Genomic DNA, 14,469 nt, shown 5'->3' on the forward strand with positions numbered 1-14,469 from the left:
ATGTTGGAGTTCTAGTGTACTTATGCCGGAACTCCATCATATTATGCTGGAGTTCCAGCATACTTATCCTGGAACTCCAGTATAATATGTTGGAGTTCAAGCATACTTATGCTGGAACTCCAGTATAATATACTGGCGTATTTTTCGGGTTTTGAACAGTGTTTTCGCTCAGATTTATCTTTACATGAAAAGTGGCTAAATTTCGATTACTTTTGAAACTATTTTTTAACGACCAGTTATAAATCTGGCTATTTTTTAATTTTTCCCCATTGTCTTTCATAATGTCATGTTTGGATTTCCCTCCTTTCCTTATTAGTATTGTTCCAATCACGTGTCACTTTTCTTTGTTCTTCCTTTTATATATCATCGCTTGTGTATTCTACCATAATTAGGTGATGTAGGATGCAAAAAGAAAGGTGATCAATTCTTTTACGATGCAAACAGAGTTTTTTCATGTTCTTCTTTTTCTTCTCCTTCATGCGTTTTTACATTCTGCATAAAAATATCTTCTAAAACTGTAACGACCCGGTAGGTCGCTTTGTGTATTGTAGTCTTGTCCCCTTAATAATTGTCTTTTTTATGTTCATATGTGACTTGTCGGGGTGGTTGGATTGGTTTCAGGATGAATTGGGACACTTAGAGCCCGTTTGGACATACAAATGTTTTCCTTTTTTTCAATTTTTTTTTTGAAAACAATGTTTGGTTATCCCATTCTTATCAATTTTTCCTTTTCACTTGAAAATGGGAATTTGCTAGCTTTTAGTTTTACAAATTTACCCTATATTTTACAAATTTATTAAATGACCCAATCAGTTTTTCATCTTTGGCAGATACATCTTTGGCGACTGATGGTCAGTCCTAGTTGATACTTGAACTCTGTCTACTGGAAGTTTGATTAAATAGTTATGAGAAATATGTGGCTATGCCTGCTTTTGCACCTTCTCTGTGTGTTAGTAGAATTAGAAAATGTGATATTGATTTTGCATCTTTTGTGTATTATAGTAAAGCAGAATATGATAACAGTTAAACAATAGCATTTGATTGTTTATTTCAAGTAGGATAATCAAATTGGGGTGGTTTTGATATTTTTTACAAGTTGTGGGGTATAAATCATGTTTCGTGATTTTGAAAAAAAGACATTCAAATATGTTGCAAAAATTATAACTAAACACAACTTCATCTTCAATTCAAATTTTAGTGAAATTCCAAATTTGAAAAAAAATTGAAATTCATGTCCAAACGCCTACTTAGTCCCAAAGTTGAAAGACTTGACCGGAGTTTGACTTTTGTGTAGATGACGCTGGAATGGAGTTTTTATGATTCCAATAGTTTCGTATGGTAATTTTGGACTTAGGCATCTGTCCAAATATTGATTTGGAGGTCCGTAGGTTAGTTTGAGGCTTTTTGGCGAAAGTTGGAAAGTTAAAAGTTTGGAAGGTTAAGAGGTTTGACCAAGAATTGACTTTATTGATATCGGATTTGGATTTCGGTTCTGAGAATTGGAATAGGTCTGTTGTATCATCTGGAACTTGCATGCAATATTTGAGGCCATTCGGAGTTGATTTGATATGGTTCAACATGAGTTTTAGAAGTTGAAAAACCATTAGTTCATTAGGCTTGAATTGGGCTGCAATTCGTAGTTTTGATGTTGTTTTGTGTGATTTGATGCTTCGAGTAGGTTTGTGTTATATTTTGGGATTGGTTGATATGATTGGATGGGATCCCGGAGGTCTTGGGTGTGTTTCAGATGCGTTTCAAGCCATTTCTCGATGTTTTGGAACTGCTAGTTCTCAGTTCTGGTTTCCTTCTACATGTCGCGAAGAAGGCATCGCGATCGCGTAGTTTATTGTTGATGGCTGGAAGATTGTTCATCGCGTTCGTGATGCTTTAGGGTGATGACTCTTTCGTGATCGCGACGCATTCGTGTAGTAGGGAGGCTGGCTGGAGGCGAATGGCTGTAAGTCTTCGCGATCGCGAAGTTATGCCCGTGTTTGTGCAGTGTCAAGGTGAGTTGTGATTCGCTTTCGCGGCCCTTGCCTCACATTCACGTAGAGTCTTTTGGATGAGCTGGAAGTTTTTTCTTCACGAACGCGAGCAGATGTATGCGACCACTAAGGGTAATGCCTGGGCATATTGTTTAAAACTCCATTTCGAGGGTTAGAGTTATTATATCATATTTTGAGTTAAAGAGCTCGATTTTGGAGGGGATTTTCATGATTTGGATCGACGTAAGTAGTTTTGACTCGGATTTATTATTATTTCATGATTCCATCTTTGTTTTTAGCATTTAATTGGTGAATTAAAGTGAAGAAATGAGAAATTTTAGTGAAAACTTCCTAAAGTGAAAAATAATGACTTGAAGGTCGACTCGAGGTCGGAATTTGATGAAATTGATATGGTTGAACTCGTAATTGAATGACTGTTTGAAATTTGTGAGTTTGACCGGGTTTTGGGGTGCGAGCTCGGGGTTGATTTTAGGGTTGATAAAGATCAAAGCCTTATTGTTTGAAGTTATTTTCTACGGCATTATTTGATGATATAAAGTTGTTTGTGGCTAGATTCGAGTCGTTCGAAGGCCGATTCACGTGGGAAGGGCTTTTTGGAGTTTTTTGTTTAAATAAAAATACACTAGGCATTGTGCCTAGGGTTATTTTTCATAAATATAATCAAGAAGAGCACACCAAATGAGGGGACATAAACCTTACCTCCAAACCAATGGTGGATAATTAATTAATCGTCCAACTATGACAATTAATTGGATCCAGTGAGCTATGTGAAGTTAGACCTATAGTGAGGTGCCAATTATCTATCCATAGATGATAGACAATTGGGTATAAAAAACATAGTGAAATGAAGCTAGGTCAACCATACAAAGTAAACCTAAAACTACTAAGCCAAATGTTTGAAAGTACTCTTTCCATATACAAAAGGTCCTCCATGTAACAAGTAGGTAGATTTCCCCTGTGAAATGTGACAACAAACAACAACAACAACAACAACAACAACAACAACAACCCAGTAGAATCCTACAAGTGGGGTCTGGGGAGGGTAGTATGTACGCAGACCTTACCCCGATCCCAAAGGGGTAGAGAGGCTGTTTTCGAAAGACTCTCGGCTCAAGATAATAAAAAGACAAAAGGAGAGAATATTAGATTCATCACGGTGATCATAGGAAAAATAGGAACATAAAATGCAAAAGAAAAAAATTGCAAAGCAAAAACGATGGCTAGTAAGTGGAACCTGCATCGAAAATAGAAAATAGTAAGAAACAATATTACCCCTAGCTATCTTAGACAAAACCCTACCAGACTAGACTCACAAAGACACAAAGTAACACAAGACTCAACTACCTCCTAGCCTACAACTGTAATACTCGACCTCCACAACTTCCTATCAAGTATCATGTCCTCGAAAACCTGAAGCCTCGCTATATCCTACCTGATCACCTCTCCCCAATACTTCTTAGGCCGCCCTCTACCTCTTCTTGTGCCTTCCACAACCATCCGCTCACACCTCCTTACTGGAGCATCTGGGCTTCTCTTCTGTACATGCCCGAATCATCTAAGCCTCGCTTCCCGCATCTTCTCATCAATGGGAGCCACGTGCACCTTCTCCCGAATATCATCATTCCTAATCTTATCCATCCTAGTGTGCCTGCACATCCACCTCAACATACTCATTTCTGCTACTTTTATCTTTTGATTATGTGAGTTCTTAACAGTCCAACACTCAGCCCCATACATTATGGCCAGTCTAACCACCGCTTTATATAACTTACCTTTGAGTATCGTTGGCACTCTCTTGTCGCACAAAACTCCAGATGCTAACCTCCACTTCATCTATCCTACCCTAATACGGTGTGTGACATCCTCGTCGATCTCCCATCCCCCGTGGATAATCGAACCAAGGTACTTGAAGCTGCCTCTACTTGGGATAACCTGTGACTCAAGCCTCACATCCACGTCCACTTCCCCCGGCTCGGCGTTGAACTTACACTCGAGGTATTCTGTCTTTGTTCTGCTTAGCTTGAAATTCTTAGACTCGGCGAATAGCATGCACCACGGCACCTCCCCTTGAATATGGTTCGTTATCGCATCCATCACCAGGGCGAATAAGAATGGACTGAGCGCAAAGCCTTGGTGTAACCCCATCTCAATCGAAAAATGCTCAGAGCCGCCTCCTACTGTCCTAACCCGAGTCTTAGCCCCATCATACATGTCCTTAATTGCCCTAATATAAGGAATCAACACACCTTTTGCCTCCAAGCATCTCCAGAGAACTTCTCTGGGAACCTTGTCATAAGCTTTCTCCAGGTCAATAAACACCATGTGCACATCCTTCTTTCTCTCTCTATACAGTTCCATCAACCTCCTAACAAGGTGTATAGCTTCTGTGGTGGAACGACCCGGCATGAACCAGAACTGGTTATCGGATACATACACTGTCATCCTCACCCTCGCTTCAACCACCATCTCCCATACTTTCATGGTATGACTCAGTAGTTTGATACCCCTATAATTGTTGCAACTCTGGATATCACCTTTGTTCTTATACAGTGGAACTACCGTACTCCACCTCCATTCATCTGGTACCCTTTTCACCTTAAAAATAATATTAAACAACCTAGTCAACAACTCCACAACAAACAAGTGCACAAAAAATCAGAGGAAGCAGTCCAGTAAGTGCTGAGAACTATCTTCAACCTAGCTTTAACAATCTCAATAGTTAAAGCCAGGTTGAAGATAGTTGTAATTGAGGTCATGAGAGATGGAGACTATTTTTTTGTTATGTGGATGATAAAAGAGATGGAGCAGTGATTGCAGCAGGATCCGTTATAGGTGTGTGACTTCTGCAACAGTGTGAAGTGCAGGCACTGTGGCTGAGTTGCTACATTTTTTCAGAAGCCGAAGTTGGTATTGAGATTGGCACTGAGGAAGGCATGTTATGTTGTACGCGGTTGTGTCCAGTTGTATTCCCTGCAGGTGGTTATGTTCCTTTGGGAGTTACTGATTGTTGTATGTATCGCCAAGTTTTAGCCCCTAAGTTTATTCCCTGGAAGACAAGCAGACCAAAGGATATGTTCAAGGTGGCCAGTCCAGAAGAACTAATGCACTTTCAGTAGATTGAGCATCTGATATGCTAATACCACACACTGAGAGTGCATCAGTGATATGTGCCTGTCCAAAATACCTACGAAATGCAACAAACAAGTTAGAAGTAAAAGTGTATATTCCTTGTATGGAACTCTGTCATTAGTGATGTCAATGTGGGCCTGATGCCGACTCTGTACACTGCTATCTAATTATTCTCTCAGTTTCTTGTGGGTTCTGATAGTTGAATTGAATTAAGAGAAGTACAAGACAGAACCAAGGGTATTTGAGCCTGCTGCACTGGCCGGCTCGTAGGCTCTATAGACTCACTCTCTTCATAACGAGAGGAGTTTACTACAAGTATGGCCTCCTTTAGCCTTGTCTTTGACATTGGCTTCGTGGCCCAAAGTGCTCGTCTTTTCTTTTCTCCCTGGAACTTTTGATCTCTTCCGCTCCATTCGTTCCGAGCTCACGAGCTCCCATTACCTTAAAGTTCAATCAGAAGCCTAGAAGAAGATTGTACCTACCAATATAATAAGCAGATAGAGTACAAGAGAAGTCCCGTAACAATGTTGAGTGAGACTGCCAACTACAAAAGAAGAGAGAAAGCAAGCCGAAAACTTCTAACTTCATTACCGGATAGAATGCCTTCCTCCGATTTTTGGAATGAGAGTGAGCTTGCTTCTTCATGATTTGACCCCTAAGAGTTTGAATACTTCTGTCCAGAACCTTCTTGTGAACCTAAAACATTAAGTCGTTCAGTCATGTTGCGTCACGAGTCTACAAGCCTCATGTTGAGAAAGAAAGATGAGTTTCAATTTGGCATGGAAGCGAAGGAAGTATTTCATGAAATCAAGGATGAGCCCTATTTGCCTTTCGCCCAAAGATTTTTTTACTATTCAATTTTCTACGATCTTAATCTATATTAATTGAATGGTGCTATAAATCTTCATTAAAGTGCTTACTTTTTATAATTGAACAAAAAGTGAGTCTGAATGGGTATACTTAATCGTGGAGCATTTCAAATATTTGCTTTAGGGATCGTTCATTCGCATCTCCTTACTTTATAGCAATTATTTCTCCAATTCCAGAAGGTATAGCTCTCGCCTCAGCTTTGCAGGTTAGTTTTCCTAGGCATGCTCCAGGTGGACTCTGTTAAGTGACATTGTTCAAGTGTGGCAGTTGAATTATGGGGTGCTTTGAGCCTTTGATTTACCCTCAGTAGAATGAGCTTTATAAATGCTGATACCACACGTTGAGAGGATATCAATTGGCTAAGCATGACAACATAAATTGTTCCTACAAAAAAGAAAATAGAGTTAGAGAAAAATTGGGCTTTGTAACCTTTCCTGGTTCCATCCTCCTTATTAGAGCTTTTTGGAGTATTGACTTGCACGTTTTGGGGTAAGCAACATTTCTAAACTTGGAATTGAGGGTAATTATCCCTGGAAATCATGTAATTGGTGATGTGTTGGGGTGACGCACATGCTAGGTGACGGGCGTGTGGGCGTGCAATGGGGTAATCATGATCCGAGCTGACTTTTGGATTGTGTTGCTATTATATCTTGTTTTTCTGTGTCTTTCCTATTTATTAAATTAACTGAGCTATGATTCATGTTAGAAATCATATTTAGGTTATGTGGTTATTTGATTGAGACTTGATGAGGCTATTTATGTTGTTCTTGGGTTATCTGACTTAACTGTAATTATACACTCATTCATGATTCTTCATTTGCATATCATATCTCAGTCTTTATTCATCATTCATCGTTACATTGCATGTTATCATTTTTTTTTCCGTATGTGGTGTTGTTGGGCTGAGTGATAGGAGATTGTGAGACCTTAAGACTAGGGAGGTTGATGACTGAGGTGGGCCTTAGAGCCGTGTTGAGAGTGTTATTTGGATTGGGATGTACGCCACATCAGGCCATATTGGCTTATTTATTATTATTATTATTATTATTTGGATCGGGCTGCACGCAACAACAAGCCATATTGGTTTTTGATTAGAGATTGGGCAGGATATGCCCCTTCGAGTCTGACATACCAACAATGAGCATATGCATAGTGATATATACACGTTCATTGGTGAGGGGCATTGAAGCCAGACACCCGTACAGTGTTGAGTGGTTGAGTGTGTATGATGAAGTGAGCATTTGAGACAGACATCTTGAGTATGTTGAGAGGGAGGGAACCTAGGTATACCACTGTGAAATCATTCATTTGGTATGCATACTTGACATGTAGGCACAAATATGTACCATTCCTCATGCTATCTGGTAAATAAGATATTTTTATCAGTGTTGGGATTAAATTGTAATATCTAAAAGCATGTCTAAATTCATGTAATGTGAACGAGCTGATTATGATAATTCCTTTGAGTTGCTTATTGTTACTATCATCATTATATTTGTGTTGTCATTAATATTGGTTTTTGACTGTTTTCTTCTGCGCTCGTCACTACTTCAGACTAAGGTTAGTTCTATTACTTATTGAGTATATGAGGTAGGTTACACTCATACTACACTCTGCACTTCATGTGCAGATCCAGGTATATCTAGACGTGGTGATTTCTTGAGCCGTATTGCTACTATTATTTGGAGATTTCGAGGTAGCTACTATGACGTCTGCAGACCTTGGCTCTCTTTCCTTTATATTCCTCATTACTGTTCTATTATCCAGAAGTGCTAAAAGGTCGTATTGGCAAAGCCGGATATTTTTGTGAAAATTTTGAAAAAAATGGTCATTTTCTTGAGTCAAAATGAGTCATAGTTTTCTTTTAATTAAAATCACCTTAACAAATGTACAGGATGATCACAATTCAAAATGAACCTTTCTCAGTTCGTGAAGAGATCCCTTTGGAGTTACATATGTGGTGGCATGATTTGGGGGATGACAACAGAAAAGTTGTGACAAAAGCGTTGGGCGATCTTATCGGGCTCTTGCAGGTTAAGCCAAGAAAAGACGTGATTGAGACCTTGATACCATTTTGGGACCCAACACATAATGTATTCCACTTTGCTGATTTCGAGTTAACTCCTACACTGGAAGAGATAGCGGGCTATGCCGGTTTCAAGAGGAATCTTAGAAGTCAATACCCGGTAGCACCGAGAACAGTAACCCCTCACAAATTTTTGGACTTGTTAACATCAGTCGGGACATCCGAGACAGAAATTTGGCCAAAGGTTTCTGTACCTTCTACTTTTTGTATCGATGTTACGGGAATCCCCGTGGATTCGAAACGCCAGATACCGGTCTTACTCACGCGGGAAACTAAGACAAGTGGGAAGCTCGGAGAGGATTAGCTTTCATAGTGGCGTTCCTGGGTATTTTGATTTGCCCCAGAAAAGACGGGAACATAGAGTTAGGGCTTGTAGGGATAGTTGACTTCATGATGAAAAAGGCAAATGGGACTATAGTGCCGTTGATCTTGGCGGAAATTTACCGAGCTCTGACCCTTTGTCGAGAAGGAGGGAGGTTCTTTGAAGGGTGCAATATGCTATTACAACTATGGATGGAGGAACACCTTTGCCACCGTCCCAAATACTTGAATTGTGGCATGACTGGCCTTGAATGCATCGAAAAACATGAAAACGGGTAGAGGGTTATGGGTTCCTGGATGGTACGGAAGCATGGCATGCTCATTTAAGATCTTTGATTGCAAACAAGATCGAATGGATGATCGGGTGGCTTTCGGTCAGTGAAGTAATCTATTTGTCGGCTGAGGTGTGTTTTTTGCTGTTGATGGGTCTTCGGAGTATCCAGCCTTATGCTCCGCATAGAGTCCTACGTTAGTTAGGCCGATACCAGACCATCCCACACGATGAAGATTTGAGTCAGCAGGTCATTGAGTTAGAACCAAAAGCTGCCTTCCTAGAAGAAAAAGTGCGTCAGATTTGGCATCAGTGCAGATTCTTAGGGCATAATACGCAAGCAAGTACGAGATCTATCCAGAGGCGAGGTGGAGCCTAGTTACACTGCTTGGTATGGTAAAGGATCCCGAGTTCATCCTGAGCCCGAAAGGCCTGCAAAAAGACTCCATGTCCAACAGTTCACCGACGGAGCACAAGTGCAATGGGACTGGTTGACCAAAGAAAACGAGTATAGGGTTACCATAAGCAAATTGGAAAAAGAAGTCAGAGAACTTCAATTCAAGAATAATTTGCAAGCCGCGGCAGACGAAGGAGAAGAGAAAAAGCTAGCCAAAGAAAATGAGGCCCTTTGAGCCCAAATTCAGAAAATGAAAATAGCGGCAGAAAACCCCGCCCGAAGTGCCAAAGATGAAAAACTCATAGATAACCTGAGGCAGAAAGTGAGTGACTATAGTTTTGATTTGAATAAAGCAGAAAGTAGACTAGCCAGGGCACAAAAGCAATTGACTAAAAACGCAGATGAACGAGCACGCCTGGTTAAGCAGTTGAAAGAAAAGTATGACAATGAGGTCGCAGGATTAAAGAAAAGGGTCATCGCCACGGAAAACAAAATGACCAAACAAGCAAAAGATTTCAAGGTTGAAAGGGAACATTGTTATACATCATTGGCACAATTAGAAATAGATTTGCAATAACTTCAGGAGCAGAATCATGTGGCCGAGCAAACTTTGGAAGCCAGGGCCCAGCAGATCGGGCGTTTGTTGCAAGAAAAAGGAGGCATAAGAGAAAGAATTAGAACCATAGACGATTACATTGTTGTGAAGTGCCAATCCTGTGAGGATATGACTCGCACCACCTTCTTCGCGGTAGTAAAGATATTTGTTAAACATATAATGAGTGACTTGGATAGACTTCAAAGGGATCTTGCATATAGGCCCGTGTAGAGACCGAATGATGTCCCGTGGGTACCAGGAGCATTAATGTATGCATGATTTTTCATTTGAGTCTGTATTTCCTTCTTCGGGAGTCTATCAATTGTTTTGAGTCTGTATTTTCTTTCTGCTGGAGTTTGTCAGTTGTTTTCGAGTCTGTATTTTCTTTTGTGGGAGTATGATAGTCTATATTCGAAGTTTGTATTTCGTCCTTGCATCAGAGTCTGTTAGTCTATTGGTTTTGAGTCTTTGTAATCAAAGCATTTGCTTTTTATGAAAATTGAAAATCCCAAAATATTTTATTATTTACTTTCGCACTTATCTCCCAGAACTACACTCGGTTTGATTCATGTAGGGTCATGATACGTAGGCAATCTCCATAGGATTCGACCATAACCAAGAGAGAAGAAAAAGAAAAAAAACAGAGGAAAAACAAGAGAGAAAGAGAAAAGAAAAGAGAGAAAAATAAGAAAACCAAGAGAAAGAAACAATGGCAAAACAAGAGGGAAATGAGAGGATAAAAACTAACAAAAGCAAAGGCCAGAATGAAAAGAGAGAAAAGGGGGAAAAGAGTAATTGCAAATGGAAATAAGGAAAAGCCGGGATGACGCAAGCAACCGATCAAATGCATAATAGAAACGGTTAACTGCTTAGGTGCATTCATTCCTCAAAATGTGCGGTTACCAATTTGTTAATGCCCTAATCACTAATAAGGTTGTTGTTGATATACTGAGTCCAGGCAGGTGGTTAGTTGATTGGCATTCTGGCAACTCACTCCTACAACACCCGATCGAAAGACAAGCTAACATGGCCAACCAAGAACCGGAGACAAGTATTGTTGATCCGTCAAAAAAGGTGGAAGAATTGGATGTTAATACAATGAAGGAAGAGATATATAAGTTAAAGCAGTAAATGGTTGAAATGTACCAGGCCTGGGCAACGGGTCATCCACCACCGGTTTATCCCGCCAACCCTGCTTATATCCCACCATCGGCCCAACCTCAGGAGCCTCCCACTATGAACTCATCTCCAGCCTTTCCCCTCTACCAACAATGCTATGGCACCACTTCCCATACTTCTCAAGCTCCACCACCCAAACAAGTCTCATACCCTCCCCCACCAGTCACTCCCGTTTTTGTGGCGCTTCCACCTGCTGCATTACTCCGATCTCCCAGTGAACCTCTGTTCCAGACCCACGACAACCAGTATTATCCCCCTGAACCCACCTTCAAAGTTTCGGAATCGTATCCTTACACACCTCATCTTGATCTCCTGGCAGAGACCGAGAAACCACCCAAAAATCCCAAACATGAGGAGATGATCAGCAAGGTCAAAAGCTTGGAACAATCGTTTAGAGATATGAGGGGTTTGGAAGGTCAAGTAAGCGTGGCCTATAAGGATTTATGTCTGTTCCCAGATGTTCAGTTACCAGCAGGGTTCAATGATGCCTAAGTTTGATCTGTACGATGGGCATGGTGACCCAGTAGCACACTTATGAGGATTTTGCAGCAAGATGAGAGGGGCGGACAGAAGAGATGAATTATTGATGGCGTATTTCAGCCAAAGTCTAAGCGGATCGGCATTAGAATGGTATACCAGACAAGATCACAATAGGTGGTACACATGGGACGATTTGGCCCAAGCCTTCGCCTGTCATTTTCAGTACAATCTTGAAATTATCCCAGACCATCTGTCATTGACGAAGATTGAGAAAAGCCTGGTAAGAGTTTCAGGGAATATGGATTCCGTTGGAGGGAACAAGCAACGAGGGTTGACCCTCCGATGAAACAAAGCGAGATGGTTGATTATTTCTTGCAGGCCTTGGAGCCCACTTATTTTGGTCATTTGGTGTCAGCAGTGGGCAAGTCCTTTAATGAGGTTGTAAAAATGGGAGGCATGGTAGAAGAGGGACTCAAGTCTAATAAAATCATGAGCTACTCAGCAATTAAAGCAACCACCCAGGCCATCCAAAACGGTACTGGGGGTGTACTCGGGAAGAAGAAGAAAGAGGATGTTGCGACAATTAAGTCGAGAGCTTGGGTTGGATCTAGGGGCCCTTCACATTACTACACCCATCTTCGACCCTATCACCAAATTTACCACCACACTCCATATAGCCCACCACGACACTACTACCCACCGCTAGATCCCTATTTTTCTGTACATCGCGCACAAACATACACTCAACCTCCCGCACATGCATAATGGTGTGCGCCAGCCCCACAAAATACATACCCAGCTCCACAAAATGCCTATCCACCCCCAAGAACCTACCGAAATCCCCCTGGAACAGGTTTTCGGCCCAATCAGGCCACCAAGAATGAGAGGTTGTAGAAGAAGAAGACTTTCACTCCATTGGGAAAATCCTATACCAATTTGTTCTGCAGGTTGAGACAATTGGGTATGCTGAGTCCGATTGAACCAAAATTGCCAAATCCTTCCCCGAGGAATCTTGATCACTCTGTGAGTTGCGAATATTGTTATGGCACCCCAGGGCACGACATAGAGAAGTGCTGGCAATTGAAAACAGCTATTCAAGAGCTCATTGATACTAATCGGATTGAGGTCCAAGCTCCGGAGGCACCTAATATCAACCAGAACCCATTGCCAGCTCATCAAGAGACGAATATGATTGAGATAATGCATAAGGAAGGGGAGCCTAAGAAGCCTTCGCAAACTTTCATGATGATTCGGTCCAGTGATGCCAGGCCGTTCGAAAAGTCAACAAGTGAGAAGTCCACGATCAAGTTGAATGGGACAAATAGTGAACCATCTGTGGTGGTCAAGAAGGGGTCCTCAAGTGACGTCGTAGGGAAACATGAAAAAGCGAAAGTGGTTGTGCCGGGAGTGGCAAACAAGCCTATTGTAATTGTGGAAGGTTCCCGTGTAGACCCGGTCATTATCAATCCGGTAACTCAATTACCAATAGTCAACAACAGGGCAGTCCCGTGGAATTATGAACGAGTGACAGTGACTTACAAGGGGAAAGAAGTTAAAGAAGAAGTATGTGAGACCCATGGTTTGACTCGATTGGGGAGATGCTTTGCCCCCTAAGAGTTGAGAAAAGCTAAAAGCTCCAAAGACAACCCAGTATTGGCGAAGAAAGCTGTGACTGAGGAAGAAGTAGAGGAGTTCTTGAGAAAAATGAAAGCACAGGATTATTCCATTGTGGAGCAGTTGAGAAACACACCGGCTCAGATTTCATTATTGTCATTATTAATCTATTCAAACGAGCACCGTCGGGCTTTGATGAAAATCCTGAATAACAAAATCTCAGTAAACCACTTGGAAACAATAGCTAACAAGATATTTAAAGTGAACAGAGTCACTTTTTCTGATGATGAGTTGCCCATGGAGGGTACCGAGCACAATAGAGCCCTCTATCTGATAGTGAAATGCGAAGACTCAGTGGTTACTCGGGTGCTGGTCGACAATGGTTCTAGCACAAACATTTGCCCTCTCTCCACTCTGAACAAGTTGAAGGTGGATGATGAAAGAATTCACAAGAATAGTATCTGCGTTCGGGGATTCGACGGTGGAGGGAAAGATTTAGTCAGGGACATAGTGCTTGAGCTTACAATAGGGCCAGTTGAGTTTACCATGGAATTCCAGGTGCTTGATGTGGCTGTTTCTTACAATCTGCTGTTAGGTCGACCCTGGATTCACGCTGCCAAAGCGGTCCCGTCTACTCTGCATCAAATGGTCAAGTTTGAATGGGATATACAAGAAATCGTTATGCACGGCGAAGATAATTGGAGTGTTCCTAGCAATGCCATTGTTCCGTTCAAAGAGTTCGAGGATGACAAGGGGCCATGGGTTTATTAGGTTTTTGACACAATATCGGTAGAGAAAATTTCAGAAAGGAAGTGCGTTCCAACCACGAGGGTAGCTGCCGCATCAGTCATGGTAGCTACCGAAATGTTGAAAAATGGTTTTGTACCGGGCAAGGGTTTGGGTGCATCTCTGCAAGGTATCGTACAACCGGTTTCTCTTCCTAAAAACTTGGATACATTTGGTATGGGATTCAAGCCCACAGTCGCAAACGTAAGAAGAGCTAGAAAAATGAAACAGAAGGCATAGGCCCTTCCAAAGCCGGTCCCGCGTCTTTCCAGATCATTTGTCAGGTCTGGTACCAGAAAGCGCCCAGTAACGATGGTTCCCAGTTCAGTGGTTGATATGGATGGAGATTTGATTGAAAAGTTCGAGAGGTTATTCGCCGATGTGAACGTGTTAGAGGCTGGAGAGGGTTCGAGTAAGGAGGATGTGCAATTTGTTGGGCCCAGCGCAAAGATTAACAATTGGGAAGCTACTCCTCTCCCCACCAGGAAGGAGTTTTGGTAGTTTGCTTTGATTTTCTTTCACTTTATCTGGATTACTGCAGGGTTGTAATTCAGATGCTTTGTTCCGTCCTTTTGGATGTATAAACCTTGTTATCTTTAATTTCAATGAAATGCAATTTCCCTTTTTCTTCCTTCCTGATAGTTTTATTTTTGTTTTTCTTTTCTTCCTTGTACAGTTCTTTTTATGCTGGCTTCAATGATATGACATGCATGAGGAATCTCCGGCCCAGTCTTA

Source organism: Nicotiana tabacum, chromosome 16, assembly GCF_000715075.1.
Source record: "Nicotiana tabacum cultivar K326 chromosome 16, ASM71507v2, whole genome shotgun sequence".
Lineage (NCBI taxonomy): Eukaryota > Viridiplantae > Streptophyta > Magnoliopsida > Solanales > Solanaceae > Nicotiana > Nicotiana tabacum.